The 17,003-nt window shown below is 35.8% G+C and overlaps 1 protein-coding gene across 5 annotated transcripts in view; it reads left to right on the forward strand.

The window, feature by feature from the left end:
* Positions 1 to 17,003, forward strand: part of GABRB2 (gamma-aminobutyric acid type A receptor subunit beta2) — a 233,376-nt gene that overhangs the window by 127,010 nt on the left and 89,363 nt on the right. The window lies entirely within an intron of this gene.

The following is a 17,003-nucleotide window of genomic DNA, read 5'->3' on the forward strand; positions in this document are numbered from 1 at the left end:
TGTGAATACAGATCTAATTTTAGAGCCCATGTCTCTAACCATTATACATATATTCTTTGTTTATACACCTAACATAAAATTAATATATTCCTGTTTGTATTATAAATAATTTATTTCTAATAATTCTATATTTATTAAATTCTACCTGCTAAGATATATGCTTTCAGTGGACTTTGTTACTTTCTTTGCCTCCCCCATATCTGAACATTATATTTGAAGAATCCCCTGCTTTATGAAACAAAGCTCACCTTCCATAAAAGAAGTTGAAAAAGCCTCACACTCATTCTCTCAGCCTTACTTGCAACTAGAAGGTGGGTGCAAGACCAAGACTCTACCAATCCCATAACTTTGAATTGGAAATCTGTGCTGTGAGAACCAGTGACTGTGGGAAAAGCCAGCCTAAGAAAGTTAGGAGCTATGGCAGTGGAGGGATGGAAGTGTTCAGGGGAACATATAGCTGTAAGAACCATAGTACCCCTACCCAGTGAAGTTGCCTTGATAACTCTACTAGGACAGTTCTGCCGTTTTGGACATTATTCCTGACTTCATAGTTTCCACACCTGGATTTCTGGCCTATTGTAAGTTGTTCAATATCATTTTAATAACTGTGTCTTCTATTTAATTTAACCCGTCACTTTATATTGTTTGCAGCTAAGAGCCTTGATTGCTATGCTTTTAAAAAATATATATATATTTATTTTGAGAGACAGAGACAGAGACAGAGAGTGGAGGAGGGGCAAAAAGAGAGAAGGAGAGAGAGTGTCCCAGGCACTCTGACAGAGCAGAGCCCGACACGGGGCTTGAACTCACCAACCATGGAATCATAACCTGAGCCGAAACCAAGGGTCTCAACCAACTGAGCCACCCAGTGCCCCATCTATGCTTCTTGAAAAAAGGATTATGTCTTATATTATCCTTTATCTTTTATATTGCTTTGCAAATGACAGGTAGGTAGTGAAGAAATTCTTTACCAATTTAATTTAATTCATTGATTTCATCAAATTTCACTCTAGAACCATGCCCTCCCAAAACAAAATAGTGCCATGAGGAATTCCCTCTCTTGGGATTTATCACCCTCCCTGCCCCCAAGCTATTTGGCAATTGATTTCATATTATTTGCCTGAAAATATTAGAGACTTTACATGAATTTTTCTGTGGCCACATTAGGTAGAGAGACAGGCAGGTAGAATTTATTGAGCGCTTAGTAAGTGCTACGTGCCTTATATTCATTGTCTTATTTTATCCCATCAACCAGATGAGAATAAGAAATTAAGTAAAGGTTATACCTGAGGCATAGTCAAGATTCATTCTGTCAGTCATCCTCAGGGACCTTGCTATCAGTCAGCCTACCACCACTTTGAAAGTATACAAGGGAAGATGATGCTGAAGTCAAATAAACATTAATGCTGGAACGGGGCATTAAGTTTTTAAGCTGTTTTAAGGTAGGAAGTTGCTCTACACCCTTTGTCCCTGTAATTAAGGGAGTGTTTATACTCTATGGGTATGTGCATGTTAATATCATAATATTCATAAATGTGTCAAGAATTTATCAAACCATTGCTAGTCAGTCACTTTGTTTCTTTTTTCTGATAAACAGAAAAAAGTTAAAGATTTATTTCTCAGTAAAAGAAAGCCATTCATTGATAGTTTAATTGATTTCAAATGGCCCTTTTTGTCACCTTTAGAAATAAATATTGATTATAGATATATATTCTGAAACATTTTTGTACTTGAACCCCTGACATAAAATGCTGTTTGAGTCTAAACTTAATCAAATTTACTGCCCATTGATAAGCTTTAGTGGACAGAAATAGAAAAAATACGTTAAGGATGAGCTGGCCTTAAGTTGAATAATTGTGGCTGTTCTGATTACAATTGTATCAAAACAGTTTAATATGTGAGCAGAAGACAGAGAGTATTATAAATTACTTGCATATGCAAAACAAAGTTGTTACTTTAATGTGTCTTTCCAATTCTACCTTCTCTTCTTAGTGCTTATGTAAATAAAGGTCATGCTGCTTGTCTACAACTTTCTAGTTGTGAAGATACATTAGCAGAATGTTCCTTAAAAAACAAGACTCTTTTAAGATCTAAGGACTATATTCAATGTAATACTAACAATACCTACCATTTGGAATGCCAGTTTTGCAGTGAGCCCTTTACACTGATAAGCTTACTTAATCTTCACAACAGTCCCTTGGGTAAGTACAATGTCACACTATTTTACAGATGGGGAAACTGAGGTTTAAGTAATTTAAAATACACATTTGGAAGTGGTGACAATAGAACTCACTTAATCCTCAAAGCCTAATTACAGAGTATGATAATTTAACCATGTTGGTGATGCTTATTCATTGAGTTAATAAAAACAACATGCACTTAAGAACACAACTTGAAACTGTAGCTCATAGTCAATTAAACACATACTTACTGGTACCTTACTGGGTTTAGGAAATCATCAAACAAAATGGGGAAATTTTTGTAAAAAGGGGCTCATTAAAGAGCCAGCAGAAGGATTTATTTTAAGCCAAAAGGGGTTTGGGATTCTCATTTTAACCATCTCTCTCCTCTGGGAAATCTGAGACAATGAGAATGCTTTATCAGGTTTTCCAGAAAGAAGAAAACAGATAATCTGCCCTATTCTCCATTGCCAAGTAGGGGATGAGTGACATTCCTGGAGCAATGAGAAATCCTCAGTCCCTCTAATCACTCTGTTGTAACATTTTAAAGTCCTAGTGGGCCATAATGCAACTCATGCACCCGGAGGAATGGATGGAATATATTTAGACTCAGTGTGGTCTTTTGCTTTCTTTTAGGGCTGGTCTAACGTGTTACTTTTCAAGACCTAATTTCTAGCATTTTAAGCTTCTTAGTTAAACATCATGTGCATCCATAACTCAAGAAGAAAACCAAAAATATATGAGAATAATCTCTGAAGCACAATATGCCATATAAAAAACAATTATCTAAAATTCTCACTCAAACAAAAGAAGGTTTTTCCTCTTTTTGTTTTGGCCATGGAAAGCAGGAAGAAAGGATCAAAGATTAAAGGCTTCTTTTTGATATTCTTTCCTGGACCTTCACAGGTTCCCCCAAAGAAGATGTGTTAACGATTATTATATTCTTTTTTTTTTTAATTTTTTTTAACGTTTTATTTATTTTTGAGACAGGGAGAGACAGAGCATGAACAGGGGAGGGTCAGAGAGAGGGAGACACAGAATCTGAAACAGGCTCCAGGCTCTGAGCTGTCAGCACAGAGCCCGACGTGGGGCTCGAACTCACGGACCGTGAGATCATGACCTGAGCCGAAGTCGGCCGCTCAACCGACTGAGCCACCCAGGTGCCCCGATTATTATATTCTTGTAAATAACATTGAGTTGGTGAAAAATACCTCTTGATCACAAACTTAGAAGGTGTGTGAAGTGGGGTGAAGATTCTTGGCTCTTCAGCCCAACCATTCTTTTTTTTTTTTTTTTTTTTATGTTTATTTATTTGGAGAGAGATAGGGAAAAAAGGGAGAGAGAGAGAGGGAGACAGAATCCCAGGCAAGCTCTGCACCATAAGGACAGAGCCCAACATGGAGCTACATCTAACTGTGAGATCATGACCTGAGCTGAAATCAAGAGTCAGAGGTTTAACCAGCTGAGCTACCCAGGCACCCCAGCCCAACCATTCTTTACCTAAGATCCACAGAGGCAAGACACTGCACCTGTACCAGAAAACAAACAAACAAACAAACAAACAAACAAAAACCATGAATAGCCTCAGGGATTTCTACCTTGCTATTCTCTGCCTGCAATACTTTTTCCTCCCTTCTTTGCCTAGCTCACTCCTACTCATCCTTCAAACCTAAAGCTAGAATTAATGTCTTAGCATTGTCTCTCCTAATTTCCCTCTCTCAAAGCACCTGTACCCTTTATTCATGCAGTTGTTACAGTTGTCATGTTTGTGGGTTTTATTCTCTTATAATCAATGCTGCTTTCTTTCTTGACTGTAAACTCCACAAGATAAGTACCATGGTTATTTTCTTATCATTCCATCCACAGTGCTGAATGCAAAGCATTGTAAAATTCAAAGTATTTGTTGAATAATAAATAAACAAATGGATTGTTGGACAAATAAAGAATAGCCAGCCCAGCCCATTTTTGGTTACCATTTGCTATATTTAAGGATCTCTGTTCAGTTTTACCCTCAAACTGAGGCCATCACTGCCTCCTCAAATTAAGGAGAAAAATATTAGGAAGGGAAAAATGAGACTACGGTGTTTCATTAAGCCTATTCTCACAATGTAAAGGATATACAGATATCAGCTGCCTCCTCAGTCTTACAAAAAATGGAGAATAAGTAGCCCCTCAGTGGCCAGTCATGTGGGTTGTTTTTTTTTTGTTTTTTTTTTTTTTTGTTTTTTTTTTTTGTCATTAGGGCACTTTGGTGGATCATATTAACTGATTTTGAAGGATAAACCAATCTTACATTCCTGGGATAAGTCTTACAGGGTCATAGTGCATTACCATTTTTATGTGTTATTAAGTGTGATATTCTAAGATTTTGTTGAAGATTTTTGAATCATGAGAGATACTAAACTATAATTTTTCATTTTTGGCAATGCCTTTCTTAGGATTTGGTATTAGAGATATGGGGCCTCCAAAATGACTAAGGACAGTAGGCATCCTCTATTTTATGTAAGTATTTGTTAGCTTGGTGTTTTTGTTTGTTTGTTGTTTTTCTTTCTTAAATGATTGAATTCAAAAGTGAAGCTATCTGGGCCTAGATGTTTTTTGTTTATTTGTTTGTTTGGTAGGGAGATCTGATAAATCCAATATCTTTACTAAACATAAAGCTGATCACATTTTCTTTCTTCTTGTGTCATTTTTGCCAAGTTATATTTCTACATAAATGTTTCTGTATCTTCTAAGAGGTTGAATTTTGGCATAAAGTTGTTCAAAGTATTCTCTTATTGTTCTTTTAATGCCTATAACATCTGTAGTGATAATCTCTTTTCATTATTAATATTGGTGATTTGTGTTCTTCCTTTTTTTTAATGTTTATTTTTAAGACAGAGAGAGTGAGCGGGAGAGGGGCAGAGAGAGAGGGGAGACACAGAATCTGAAGCAGGTTCAAGGCTCTGAGCTGTCAGCACAGAGCCCTGTGAGGGACTCCAGCCCACAAACTGTGAGATCATGACCTGGGCCAAAGTCGGCCACTTAACTGACTGAGCCACCCAGGTGCCCCTGTGTTCTTCCTTTTTTATTGATCAGTTTTGCTAGTGTTTTTTCAATTTTGATAGCATTTTCAAAAATCGTCTCTTGGCTCAGCTAGTTTTCTCTAGTATCTATTTTTTACTTTATTGATTCCTGTTTTTCATTATTTTCTTCCTTTGCTTCTTTTATATTTACTTTACTCATCTTTTCTATAGATTTTTGTAGATGAAACCTTGGCCACTGATTCAAACTAACTACTCTGATATGAGGATTTGAAGATACAAGTTTTTGTCTAAGCCCTGATTTATTTGCTTTTCCAAAATTTTAATGTATTTTCATGGTCATTCTTCTCAAAATATTTTCTAATTTCTCTTGTGATTTCCTCTTTGCCTTATTAATTTTTTGAAATTGTGTTGTTTTACCTCCAAGTAGCTGGGAGTTTTCCTAGCTATAGTATTATTAGTAATTTCTAATTCAATCCTATTGTGATTAGAGAATATATTCTTTGTAGTTCCTACCCTTTTAAAATTTATGGAGGCTTATCTATCTTGGGTAAATATGCTGTATGCAATTAAAAAGAGTGGGTATTCTGTACCCAATGGATGTATTGTTCTACACATGACAATTAGATCAAGATGGTTAATAGTATTGTTTGTATGTTCTCTGTTGTTGCTAGTTTATTTTCTAGCCCTATCAAATCCTGGGGGAGGGGTGTAAAAATATTCCTGCAATATTTGTGTAATTTTTCTTCCTCTCATTCTGTAAATGTTTGCCTCATGCATCTTAAAACTATTATTTGTGGCATATGATAACTGATATGTCTTCCTGATTAATTTCCCTTTAATTATTATGAATTGCCACTCTTTATCTCTAGTAATATTATTTGTCTCAGAACATATTTTATTTTATATTAAAAGAGCCATCTGGTATTATTATGCTTGCTTTTTGCATGGTTAATCTTTTTCTATACATTTACTTTCAATGTATCTATGCCTTTATACTTAAAGTAGGTCTCTGTGGTCTCATATAGCAAGGTCTTACTTTTTATATTCTTTGATAATCTCTGCTTTTCAATTGGATGAAAATGTTTAGACCAGAGGTTAGCAAACTGTGACCCATGAACCAAATCCAGCCTATGTCCTTTTTTATGTGGCATATTGCTAAAAATGGCTTTTTTATATTTTTAAAGAGTTTTGAAAATGAATGTACTGAGAAACCTTAAGCCTGGGTGGTTACCTTTGACTGCACTATTGATTGACATTAAAATTTGACCTCTTTTCATTTTTTCCTTCACTGGATACCCTATCAATACAGCTTAAAATTGTCCTTACTTTCTGGGAAGTCACATTATCTTGTAATTTCATGTGTAGCTTTTGGTCAACTTTAAAGTTGTATATCTTTCATATCTCTTTTCATAAAAAAGAAGTCAGGTCTCCCTGTGAAATTTCATTTTTGTTTACTTTTGTTCTTCCTTCTGTCAGTCATTTCTGTATCCAATTCTTAAAAAAAAATTCCCTTCCATTTGTTCCATTAACAAATTTATAACCATATCGCATACACTTTTATTGACACTATTTTTAAAAAGTTTAAACGATATACAAGAGTAGCCCTGACAAACACATCAACTCATTAATAGTTTGTTTTATAAAGTTATTAAATTGGCTGTAGATCCACTTACTTCTCTAATTTAGCTTATATTTACCCTACTAATCAATATGATTATCCATTGTTTCCCTCAAAAAAGGTATTTTTAGAGGTGAAGTATGAGATATTAATAGCTAACATTTATTTAACACTCTATACGATAACCAGTTTTGAATTATTTATAAGAATCATTAGATTTAATTGTGTGAAGTACCCTTTGAATGCCCATTTTCAGATAGGGAAACTGAGGCACAGAGAATTTAAGCAACTTGCCCAAGAGTTCACAGACTAATAGAATCAGAATTTGGGCCCAGGCTGTTTGGTTCCAAAGCCTGGGCCATTAACAACCATTCTTGCCCCACAATGCAACGGAAAGAGCATTGTATTTGGGGTCAGGAGACCCAAGTCAGAGCCATTGACTTGTGCCAGACATCAATTAAGTTCTTCAGAAAGTGGAGGAGTTATACCAGATTGTTATTAGGTGTTCTTTTAGTTCAAAATAGTATGATTATTTTTATTTACTTAGATGCCTTGTCACTTTCATATAAAGAAGAGGCAAGGATAATCAATAATCATAAATACTGTCACATGGGCCTTTTATCAAGGTCTAAGTATGTGACAGAACTGGAGTTTGAGCACAGCTCTGTCTGCATCCAGAGTTTAACACTCTGTCAGAGTTGGCCTCATGAACACAAGACCTGGGCAGTCAAACAGGGCCCTGTCTTGGTATAAGCATGAGGGGACTCGTGCTTGATATAATGCTCTGCTGCCACTGTCTGAAATTCATAATTTGTGAACAAGAGACCTCTCATTTTAATTTTGTACCCCACAAACTTATGTCACCGGTTCTGCTTTCAAATCCATCTACAGTAGTCTTGTGCTGCTGCACTGACAGCAGAAATTCATTTGGCATGAGGGTTAGGGCCAGGAGATGCTCACTGATATGGGGACATGATTTGTGATCCAGTACCTTCTTAGAGACAACTTACGACCCATCAGTGAATCCTGAATCTCTTGGGTTGACGGTCTCTTCTCTGTTGTTTCTTGTCTTTTGGGTTCTGGAAGAACAGAGTTTTTCATTACATCTTGTTAATATCTGAAGCCAACTTCTCTGAGTCAGTATCAGTTATCTTTCTAATTGAAGAAATAATGAAACATATTTACTTAGATCTCACATAGACAAAGAGAGAGAAAGAGAGATTTCTCAATGTGTATTCCTGGTTTTCTCTCTGAACACGATTCCTAATGCTAATATTATGTATTCTTTGTTGGCTGTGATGTTAAGTTTTCCATTCCATATGAAAATTCAAAATTTATATTTTAAACAGAACAAGGTTTTATTCCACCCTGTGAAACTACTTCGCATTTGACTTACTTACTCCCACCCAGTCTTACCCCCAGGAGAATATCTCAATGATAAAAGAAACTAAATTAAAGCTGTTTTCCACAAAGAATATAGCCTACTAATGCTTCTTTGATATCACAGATTTTTAAAAATCTGTCTTGTTAAAATGACCCTCCATTCTCTCTCTGCCTCTCTCTCAGTCTCTCTCTCAGTCTCTCTTTCTCTCTCTCTCTCTCTCTCTCTCTCTCTCTCTGTCTCACACACACACACACACATACACACACACACACACACACACGAGGGCATGGTTTGCCATTTTTTAACATATGCTCCTGCTTTACAAAGTTAGTTGAAGCAAACTTGTCAAATGCCAAAGTGTACAGTATGAAAATTTCAACAAAATGTCAGGAGAAATGGGAAAACCTAGTGAATTTAAGAAAATCTGTCATAAAGATTGCATTGCATGTTTCTTTCTGCCTAACTTTGGGTGACATATGGAAGTTTAAAAATATAACCTAATGATGTGTCTTTATGGTAAGAAGTTTATATAACCTAATTGCCACAAAACTGTCATTGCTGGTTAATTTATTAGAGTAATAAGATATTATACTCTTAGAACTTAGTTGGAATAAATTCTTCCCAACAACACTGATGGCCCCTGAACCATAAATTTTCTATTTTTGATGCTTGTTTGAAACCTGGGATGATGCACATGTAGGCATACTATTCTTTTAACCATTTTTCTTGGAGCACTGGTATGGATACCATACCAGTGATCCAGTGATAGGTATAAGTTAGGGACAGTGATAGGTGAATTAGGGACAGTGCTGTGAACCTTCTCTTATGGGAGAAGCCTAAGTGTAAAGGATTGGGAGGAAGGAAATAGAGACTAATATAAAGGCCTGATCATTTATGGGAAGTATGAGCCCTCAGATTCCACCCAAATGCTAGCTTTTTTTTTTTTTTTGAAATAACCTTAGGTTCACAGAAAAGTTGCTAAGATAGTACAGAGAGTTCACTCAGGATTTTCACCTAGCTTCCCCTGATGTTACTATTTTACATACCATGATAACATTTCTCAAAACTGAGAAATCAACATGGGTAAAATCCTATTGAATAAACTAGTCTTCATTAAGATTTCATCAGTTCTGTTCCAGAATCTAATCCACGTGTTGCATTTAGTCATCATGCTTTGTTAGTCTCTTTTAACGTCACAGTTTCCCAGCCTTCTTTTTTATTTCATAATCTCAGAACTTTGCAGAGAACTTGCTAAATATTTTCAGAATGTCCCTCAGCTTGGGTTTGCCTCGTGTTATATCTTGTGATTAAACTGGTCCACCCAAATATTTAATCTTCTTCCATAAGAAAGTGCATGAAATCCAACAGTGCTGACTTGAAAGCAGGAAAGAGCAGGGCTACATGACCATATTTGACTATGTAAAAGCCAAGGTGATTAACTGGAGTAATAGTCTATTAGTTTAAACATTGGCTGAAAATTTACCATATAGATACTTATTTCACACACAAAAATATTACCAACAATATGTCCCAGACACTGTGCTTTATATACGTTGCCTAATTTTATTGTCAAAACAACCTATGATTCAGGTGTTAGTAGTATTATTACTGTTATTATAATTATCATCATCATCATCATCATCATCATCTTTGAGTTGAGGAAATTTAAGCTCAGGGAAAGTTAAGTTCCCAGTAGTACAATTCAGTACTGTCTGTGGAATGCATCCTTAAACCTATGTCTTTCTGATTCCAAATACCTTACTATTTATTCATTAAACAGTAAAAATTTAACTATGTGATTCGTTACCCCTTCTCTGAAAGAAGCCCATGTGTTCCAGAGGTGTATTCCAGAGGTTTTTAATTGAGTTATCCCAGATATTGATATTATATTGGTTAAAATTTTTATGGAAACATTTCTTTTATGGATATTGGTCAAAAACATACTCTAAAACATTCCTTCATCCCCTGTCTTCCTCTCTCTCTCTCTCTTTCTCTCTCTCTCTCTCTTCCTCTGTCTCTCTTTCTCCCATCTCTGTTTCCTTCTATATATAACACACACATACACGCATACATATTACAGATATGCGTTTGTACATAAGTATCTATCTATATGTATCTGCAAATATAATACTCGATATGCGATCTATGAAAAATCATGCTTTCTAAACAAATCTCATTAATTGGTGAAATTTTTTATGCTTCAGTGCCAAGATGATATTAGTCAAAGTCTACTTTTTTTTTTTTTACACTTTTGACATGAGTCAGTAGAAAGAAGGAATTTTAGGAGTATATTTTAGAAGTTGAAATATCTACAGTTTTGGCACGGTGCCACCTACTAAATTAGATGGTTACAAATTATTAAACTAAAACTTATAATGGTTTGTGCCTTAATTTGGATGCACCACATTCTGGCATTGTTCCCATTGTCTATTGTTATAACAAAGTGCACTAAATTGAGAGTTACTTATTATCTAGTTCAACAATTCAGTTTTAAAGATAAGTAATCAATATCTCTAAGGTCATTAATCCGGTTAATGACAGAATCATGGCTAGAATGTTTAGGTTGTAAATTCCTTCCTCCCTGATATTCTAGGATTCTGAAAAAATAAATTGAGCTAAGGATTGATTAAAATAAAGTTTTCTAATTTAAAATTTTTTCACATTTATTTTGAGAGAGAGAGAGAGAGCATGCGCACAGGGGAGAGGCAGAGAGAGGGAGAAAGAGAGAATCCCAAGCAAGCTCTATGCTGTCAGCACAGAGCCTGATGTGGGGTTTGATCTCATGAGCTGTGAGATCATGACCTGAGCCAAAATCAAGAGTCAGAAGCTCAACAGACTGAGCCACCTAGGTGCCCCTCTAATTATATTTATTTTGCACGTATGATTATAAGAGACCTATAGTATACTATGTGGGTATTATATGTGATTTTATTTCCATTTTTACCACAATTAAAGCAAAACTATATATTCATGATTAAGGTAGTTAATCAGCATGTTGCCATTGAAGGCTAAATATTTGGTGCTACATTAAGCTTTATTTAATTATTAAAGATATTTTTAAAAACTAAACATTATCTGATTTTATGGAGGATGTTGCATATTGGAAGAATGATTAAATGCATAGTGACCAATATATCTCATCTAGAGTTAAAATTAATAAAAACTATATGCCAATAAAAATGTGATTTATATAATAAAAAGCCAGCATCAGAAGCAAATTATATGTCTCAGTTTTAAAAGTGTTGATAGGCTATAAATAATAAATTTCTGAATAATGAACCTTTAAATGGTTATTTTTAATATATCAATGGACATAATTTTAAAACCTTCTTTTGACATCTTTGATGAATGATATCTTGAAAATATTTTCTACTGAATCTTTCTTTAAATTTTTTTAAACATTTATTCATTTTTTTTTAATGTTTATTTATTTTTGAGACAGAGAGAGACAGAGCATGAATGGGGGAGGGTCAGAAAGAGAGGGAGACACAGAATCCGAAACAGGCTCCAGGCTCTGAGCTGTCAGCACAGAGCCCGACGCGGGGCTCGAACTCACAGACCGTGAGATCATGACCTGAGCCGAAGTCAGACGCCCAACCGACCAAGCCACCCAGGCGCCCCAAACATTTATTCATTTTTGAGAGACAGAGAGAGACAGAGCATGAGTGGGGAAGGGGCAGAGAGAGGGAGACACAGAATCCAAAGCAGGCTCCAGGCTCTGAGCTGTCAGCACAGAGCCCGATGCAGGGCTCAAACTGACCAACCATGAGATCATGACCTGAGCCGAAGTGGGACGCTCAACCAACTGAACCACCCAGGTGCCCCTCTACTGAATCTTTCTGAAATGCTTTTTCACAAGTCGGAATCAAAGGGTGGGTGACTCCTCTACATGACATCTATAGATACTTCGAGCACCTAATAAAATCACTTTCGAGGAATACGTCTTGAAACAGAATTTCCCACTATTGCAAATCTTTTCATAGATTCTTGGAATTATGGCCAGCATTTTTGCTCCTAGTGGAATAAGAGCAACTTGAAAATGAACGATGTATGTATTTAGTTTGTGATCAGAAATCGTAGTTCGGTTGTCTGTGACGTGACAAACCTGCGTTTCGAACTCTTTCAAAACCTGCTTTGGCTTTTCTGTGCCAGTTTTATGAGGCTGAGTTGAAATTAAATCCTTAAAGCTGTTAGGATTTATGTATTAATATCTCCCTAGATTTAATTATGTATGTGGTTCATTTAAAAAGTGGCATTTGAAAATCTCTAGACGTGTTAGTCTTTAGTAGTTTATTTATTTAAACTAACAGTTTCTTATATCATGTTTTATTTGATTTTATACTTTTTAAGTACTTTTACCTATATAGTTCTCTCCTAAAGAAAAATAGTTGACATGACTCACATCTATTGCACAGGGTTAATTACCTATTTCAGCACAAAAATAAAAGCAATGTGAGCAGTTATTGGCATTAGGTTATATATAGATTGTGTGTGGTATAGATAATCTACAGTCTTCACACAGCTAATTTGTACCAATGAGTTGTTAACACATATGCTCTTTGATTCTATGAAATCCTTCAAAGGGCTAGTTTGACAAAAATATTTTGACATAATAGAAAAGTTTCAGTTTACTCTGATAACTTCAAAGGATACATTTTCAACAGAGTGAAGTAGGACACATCAGGCTGGAGGATGCCTTAAGTGAATGTAGCCTCTCAGGTTCCCAGGAGATTTGGTGGTATTAGTACTTCACCTGTCTCTGGTGAGACACTGTCAGGACACAGGAAGCCCCATGCTGGGATAAACAAACCTGCCATACCAACAACTCCAACATGATCAACATACACTGCTATGTGTATGGTCTGCAAATATGTCAGTAATTCACAAAGCTAAGGGCAGAGTGAGCGTGGTAGGCTCCGTGAGGGAATACAATACCACAGGATTAGAAAATGGACATTTCATTTATTTTAGTTACAAATATCACATTTGAATTTGATTGTGATATATAAATATAAATATACAAAGTATAAAATTTCTTTATCATCCCTCCTACAGCATCAGTAGATTATATAGCCCCTCTAGAACTTTTTTCTATGAATACTGTTTTGTGACCACCCCCTCAGGACTGCATGCATCATGAGTATCCTTCAGTGTCAATGCTGATAGGTATCACTCAATTTTTTTTTCAACACTTGCCTAGTATTGCATCATATGGATGTGCCATAAATTGTTGAATCATTACGCTGTTGATGAACCTTTATGTCTTCCCTGAGTTTTCAATATCATATACAGTGAAAGCAATGAAAAGTACAGTTTACCTGTCTTTGCGCTCTTGTATTCCATAGCATATTGGGTTAGTAGAACTGGAAGTGTTGGTTGAAAGGGATATTTCCATTTAAAATATTTATAAATAAATTGCAAACAGTATATTTTATCAATATTTAACATTTTTTGCAGTCTGATTGATAAATACTGATTTCTCTAATTAACCTGCATTTTTCTATGACCACTAGTCAATTTGTGCATCTCTTCAAATATTTATCAGATAGTGATGTTTTTATTCTATCAATTTTGGTATTATGCTAACTTTTCTTTTTGAAATGTTTTATTTTCTATTTGGGAAAGGATAACCCTTTGTTTCACATTTATAAAGATTCTCTCATCTGGTCATTTGTCTTTTCATTTGGTTTATGGTGAATTGCATCATAAAGAAGTCTAATTTTTTATGTGGTCTAATCAACTGGTCTTTTGCTATCTTGCCTTTGGGTGTGGTTTTATGCTTATAGTATTCTGCTACCCGAGAATAATGAATATGTTCTTATATAATCTTATATATTCTTTAAATATATTGGTATAGCCCTATATTTCCATAACAAGTTAAGCTTCTTAAATTCTTTGGCAGAATTCTAAGTGCTGGTCAGCTTCCCAAAATGTATAAAGAATAGTCCTGTGTATTCTCAATCAGAGGAATGGAAGGAGTTGGCAGGCCACATTTTGCAAAAATGTAGTGTATTGGGGTGCCAAACTTCATATTTTAGTTTCCTGTCTTTACTATAGAGATAGTTACATAATATTAAAAACTATTAAAGCTTTTACTGTGGTATTAAATCACAATAAAGCCCTTTAGGCTGGGAGATTTTAGGGGGAGAATCATGTCACTTTTTAAAATGTTAGCAGAGATCACAAGCTTAAATAAATCTATGAGGGCCACTTAGGTTAAGTACAAACCTCATATGGGTGAAAATAACGATTGGGTAGGTCCATTACATCAAACCACAGATTTTAGTTTTCTAGTGGTTATTTTAGAAGAATAATTTGGACATGAAGGGAGAACAGCTTGAGCTGAGAGTGCTCTAGCTTGTCCAGTGAAATCCAGGGATCCGCTCAACTTCTGAATATAAGTTTCTTCATATTACATCTCAACACTCACACAGAGACACAGACACAGGCGCGCGCGCGCACGCACACACACACACACACACACACAATATTAAAAGCTAATTATGTGATAGGCACTGTTCTAGATTCTTTACTTGACTCTTTCACTTGATCCTCATAATAAGGAACTAGGAACTGACTATTCTTTTCCTTGCTTTCTGGGTAAGGAAACAGAGGTGTAAACAAGGTAAATCACTTCACAGGTAGAAGTGAGGGAGGCAATTTGGACACTGGCATTTTGATTCCAGAGCCCAGGGTCTCACCCCTGCACAGACCATGCACCTCCTTACAACTCCACTCCAGAAATAAAAATAAATAAATGAAAATGACATAGGGAACACTTGTGTAGCACTTCATTATTTTGCAAGATAATTTCACAATCTTAACACATTTAATTATCCCAGCCATCTGCTCAATTCCCGAGGTTAGCTTTATTATCCTGGATATATGGACGGGGGAACTGAGGCACAGAATTTTTAAACATGTTGTCAAAGGCCACACAAAAATTAATCTCAGACCCCAGCATAAAACACAGATTTGTATCTTTCCAGGGTGATAATTCTACTCTCCTTCCCCATAACAACAGCAAAGACCACATTGGAGTAACGTGTTTAAGACATACCAAGATTTTTAAAATGTAGCAATAGAAGTATCAATATAGCAGTGGATGTATAATTTAAAGTGGGTTTTTGCACACAGTGTCTTTAGACTCAACTGCCTTTTATTGGAAGACAATATTGAAGAATTAAATGTATACAAGAGACAAAATTTATTTTATTTGAAAATGCATAAAATGGAAATATGCTCCAAGCTTATTCCAGATTTGACAGAAAGGACACTTCAAATTGAAAAATAGAGGCTCCTCTAATCGCCACATGTTCTCCAATTCTTCCTGTGCTGCTCTTCAAAAAAATTTTTTTAAGTTTATTTATTTATTTAGAGAGAGATAGCGCAAGTGGGGGAGGCGCAGAGAGAGGGAGACAGAGAATCCCAAGCAGGCTCCACACTGTCAGCTTGGAGCCTGATGTGGGGCTCGAGCTCACGAAACCTGATCATGACCTGAGCTGAAACCAAGAGTCGGACACTTAACCGACTGAGCCATCCAGGCGCTCCTCTGTGCTGCTCTTCAAACTGGCTGACTCCTTTTCTCCTTATTGTTTTTGCAAATGCTTTTATCCCCTCCTTCTGGGGTATACTTCCATAGCCAACTCTCACAGCTTCACCTGGCTTATTCCTAACCACATAGCTTAAATGTCCCTTTTTAAAAATAAGTTTTCCCTCACCAATAAAATTAACTAAGCCCCCTTATTATTAAGGCTTTTAGTACCAAGTACTTTTAGCTCTTCTTGCAATACATAATTATGTATATATTCTGGTGTTCATTTGTTTAGTGTCTGTTTCCCCATTATTCTCCACTAGGACATGGACCATGTTTATGTCACTCAACATTCAGTATCTAGTGGTTAGCACAGAGCATGATATAGAGCAAACAATCAGTGGTTATTTGTTGACTTAATAAAATAAAATATTTTTTTCTTTCAGATTTTATGAGTGTAAGCATTCTTAAACTACTGAATGCTAACAAGCTAAGATCCATTTCCCTATTTTCTATTTTGCCACCAAGAATCTTGCCTCCCTACCTAAGAAGGAAACAACCTTGAAATACCAAGGAAAATGTAAAATGACTATTTCAAGCATCAATAACCAAGATTGTTTCTGTTTGTTTCATAAAGAATTTTCTAAATAAGAGGGCCTTTCCACGTCATCGCTACTGAGAAAGAAATGAGATAAAGGTTGCTGAAACATGTATTTACAGAGAGATGTTCATGAAAGATTTTGCATTAAAGACTTCAAAAATGATTGATGTACTAGAATTCAGTTGGGAGTGTGTGCGAAGCACATAGAGATACAGTTGACAGATATTTGCATCTGGAGTAGAAGAGAATATTTATCTCAGCTTTTTTGATGGGGACTCTTAGATTAAGAAAGACTAGAGGAAATCTGAGACCTTGAACTTCCTGGAAAAGGTTACAGATGCTCAACAGAGAGATTCCAACTGCAGCTGGGGATTTCTCATTCTGTAGTTGACTTCATGGGTGTCTAGACAGTGGTCCCGGGTAAGAATGTGCAAAGGGGCAACAGGCTAATAATTACCATTTTGGGAGTAGAAAATCACGAATACAACTTAGAGGATAAAGGAAGAAGTCACAGCAAATGTAAAACTGTGTAATCTCACCTTCTTTTACTTACTGTCCCAAACAGTGTACATCAAGAGACAATTCTCTCCCCAACTCTCAGAATAGGGATATTGAGTGGAATGCAAGTGGAGAATATAATCTCTCTGAGGAAAGGATTAT

The sequence above is a fragment of the Panthera tigris genome, chromosome A1 (assembly GCF_018350195.1).
Source record: "Panthera tigris isolate Pti1 chromosome A1, P.tigris_Pti1_mat1.1, whole genome shotgun sequence".
NCBI lineage: Eukaryota > Metazoa > Chordata > Mammalia > Carnivora > Felidae > Panthera > Panthera tigris.